Genomic DNA, 4,190 nt, shown 5'->3' on the forward strand with positions numbered 1-4,190 from the left:
GGCAGCAACTAGTTTCTGGTGTTCAAAATTATGTTCTTTGCTTAACTTTCAATGTTTTAACCATGTTCTTGACGAGACATGTCTGTCAGTAAGCTTAGATGCTGCCTGGTCAGAGGGCTTGGACTAGAACAAACACTGGCTTCTCATATGTCTTGCAGCAGCTCAGCAGAGAAAATGAGCAATATTTTGGAGTAAAATTAAAGTAGGGAAAAAGTTGTATTTTCTACTGCCCAGTTCAGACCAAGCAACTTTATTTATGGTCTCTTTTACTACCAGTGGAGATCTTCTCTTATTACTCTACAGATAGCAAAATTCCTTTTAATTGGCAACTGATGATAGATTAAAGATAACGATTATGAAATAAAGCATTAAAATAAAAAATTGAGTTGTTTTTAATACTTCTGGTTTACCCACCTTCAGAATTCTTTATATGTTTTGCTTCTATATGTTGTTTTAGGCTCAGATGTTAGAAGGATTTGCAGAACAGTGGACGGTAACATAGGAATACTAAAMGTTGAGGTATTGCTTGTAGTAAACCCTACTTCTCCTTTTCTGCTTCTCCTGTACATTTCATCTAATTAGTCTCTTGGTAGTKGCTATGCTGTAATCCTGCCCCTWTGTCTGGAACAGGTCTCTATCATACCACTGGTTTCTTCTCCTTTCAGCTGTCTTTCCTATTACTCATCAGTTGTTATTATTAAGTAATTTCCGTAACCTTAATGGCTTTCTGTCACAAATAAATTCATTCCTGCAGTTTTAAGTCACGTTGTCACTGTCTGCTCCTTACCAGAAGGGTACTAACTCTCACCAGAAGTACTTTTCTTTCACTTACTCCTTGACATCAGCCCCCAACACTGCATGTTGAAGCTTGCAAAAAGCATGCTCCCCCCAAATCCTGAGATGCCCAAAAGCAGAGTCTACAACAGTGCTTCTAGAAACTCCACCTTCATAAAAGTAGTGTTTTTCTTCTGAACATACTTTAAGCATTAGACAAACTCAGAATGAAAACAAATTCCATTCTACCAAACTAGAGGACAGAATTCTTTATTTTAAAGTTTTAAAGAAGTGGTAATGCAGCTGCTAAATTAAAACAAAAAATGGACATATATATATATATATTTTGCTTCAACCATCACTAAGGAAATCTCTGTAATGTTCTTCTCCATTTAGGGAATTAGAGCTATTTCAAATTCAATTAAAGGATGCATTTTTCTAACATTGAACTTTAGGTGTCTACATGCTTCAATTACAAAGAAGAATGACTGAGGGGCTGCTACATGCAAATGTGTCTTCACAGCAGCTTGAGCCCTATTCCTGTTCCTGCTAATTAATCTTACAGATATTTACTGTTTTAATACTTCTGATTAGCTCTAGTTGCTTGTGACAGTACAAATGAAACAGCATTCAATTTTTCTAGAATAAAAACACATAAAGCTTTTATATGCTAATTCCTCACACATGGTTTTCTCTTTGGGGAGTCAGCTGAATTGTGTTTGCTTTCCAACTTCTTCCTTCCCAGGTAACATGGCTCACATTACTGCGGGTTTTCACAGCTTACATTTTTTGTCATAGGAGGTACTAGGCAACATCTGTAGTTATCTCAAAATGAGCTACATTGCTGCTTTTCTATAGGCATCTTACATAACAATAATAACATGGATGTTTCCTCCCCCATCTGTTGTATTTATGTAATCAGGTATCYCCATGCCCTTTGTACACTTCCTACTTTGTGCAGTCTGTAATTTAAAGGCAACTGTTAGGCAGCATGTTTGTTTTTTTTTTTAATAAGTTTAATATCTGTAGATGGCAGCATGTTTTAGACAGGAGTAGAGAAACAATTTGGGATTTTTTCAGTATAGTACAAGGACTCTCATTACCTATACTGAAGAAGGCATTTATTTCTTCTTTCATATGGACAGATTATCAAATGTACACATATGACTCTATTGGCTTTATTTAGCATTGCTTGGTATGAGGGAAAAAGATGTTTAAGAACATAAAGCACATAATCAGTAGTTGTAAACATTGTTAGGTTAAAAAAATTGCACTCAARTGAAATTTAAAGCTGAAGATTTAACAGCTTTGAGCTATCTCCCTTGTACATCTACTGAAGTTTGCAACAGAGGCAACAGAGGTAGGAAAGCAGGTAACATTAGCAAGTATAGGTCGTATTCTAGCCTATTCATAGGCTAAAGTAGTTGCAGGCCTATATATAAAACTCAAATCAACTGAACATATTATATTGAAACTACTTCCCCTGGACAATTCATCTTCCTTTTGATCATGTGTGCAAAAGTACACACTACCACATACTGAGCATCTGGCTCTAAGGCTCTGCTTTCCAACTCTCCTCCCTCTGGTTTTACACATGACCCTTTGGCCAGTGGAACAACCGTCACGCAGTACATGACCCAGATCCATCCCTTTGGCAGGACTAGGCACTAGCAATAATTACAGAAGAAAAAAAAGCTGTAAAATTGCCTGAGAAGTCATCTAGTTCAACTTTCTGTCTCAGGGCAAGATCAACAAAACTTACATAATTCCACACAGATCCTTTGTCTAACCTGTTCTTAAAAGAGTTTTTATGATAGATGTTCTGCCACTCTTCCCAATACTTAACTATTGTAATTGCTAACCTGATCTTTTTCTTCCTATGAGAAGAAACATGCTTATCTAGTTTATATATATCTCCTTCCTCTCTGCAATAGCTTTTTGTGTATCTGAAGGCTGTTATATTCAACATAAGCATTTATCTTAAATCCAAAGCAGGCTGCAGGTGTTGCCTAGACAACAAAGTCACATTTAGAACTATGCAATATCACTGTAACATGTACTAAATTGATTAGAGGCTGCTTATTAAGAGACCTTAGGAAGTAATTTAATGAAAAATTGTCATATGAGAGACGTTTTAATTGAGTTCCAAAGGAATCTGTTCTTGACCCAGTGTTATTCCATTATCTCAATCAATTATTTGTCAAAAAATAAACTACTGCTCATAAAATTTGCGGACCGTTTCAGAACAGCTGAAGGCCTAGATAATGGTATAGACCAGTCACCACTGAATGATTTAAACCACATAGTAAGCAAGAGTCACTTGAACAACGTGCTTTTTAATCCACCTAAATGGCACATACCTCTATGCATCAAAGACTAGGTTGCTGACTGCATATAGGAACCAAAATGCAGAGTATCCTTTTGGGCTAGAAGTAAAGAAGGCAAATACTGTATTTTGGAAAGCAGAAGAGGACTGAGGACCTCATGGGGGTAAACAAATGAATGCAAGCTGTCAATGCAATGTGGCAGCTATAGCAGCAAATACAGACAGTGGATGTCTAAGCAAAAATACTGAAGAGTAATGTGCTACTATGGCCATTAAATAGCACAATAACGAAACTATTCTAGAATCATGACAAAAAGGTGTAAAAATGGAAAATAAGGACCTAGAAGGAGTCACTGTCCAGAAAAGTCTGTTCTGTATTTGAAGGCGATACGTAGTTATCTACACAGAAAAAAAAATAGCAGAAAAGCACTTTAATCTTTCATATATAGCAGGATCCGGTCATTGAAAAAGTTCTAGAAATGTTTAAGAGTACAAGTAATTAATAAAAATCCTGGATGATGATATACTTAAACAGTTTTCCAGTAACAAATGTTCTTCAGTTTTTAATGTTTAGAAGTTAAGCCGCCTTTCCTGAGTGTCCTTTCTGTATAAGTCTTCAACTGGTTTTTGACCAAACGAACTGGTGAAACCCTGTCTCAGCAGGCTGAACGGTGCCTTTCGGGGGCCTCGGCCTCCGGCACCGGCGCCCCAGCAGAGCAGCGCGGGGGGACCCCGGGCACGCGGAGAGCCATCGCCGCCCAGCTCGGAAAAAGACGCCGTAACGCTTGAGGCACCATGGAGAGATTTAAGATTGTTACCAATGTTTTTCYCCTGGATACAAATAGGTGGAAACCTTAAGGAAAAATCATCTGCGGAGAAAAGGGGTAACGGTTTTGCCAGCAGTTGTAATCAACARCGAGGAAGACTTCAGTGAGGACGCGGTAAATTTCTTTCAGCTGAGGTCTTTAAACAGCAGCTTGTCAGTCTGACACCCTCGCGGGGCGGCAGCCGCCACCGCCGGGCGCCTCCAGGCAGCGTCGCTGCGCGGCCCCGCGGCGAAGGTCAGGCCGGGCGGTGGGCCGGGCCCGGC

Source organism: Rhea americana, unplaced genomic scaffold (genome assembly GCF_003343005.1).
Source record: "Rhea americana isolate MKP2758 unplaced genomic scaffold, rheAme1 scaffold_63, whole genome shotgun sequence".
NCBI classification, from domain to species: Eukaryota; Metazoa; Chordata; class Aves; order Rheiformes; family Rheidae; genus Rhea; species Rhea americana.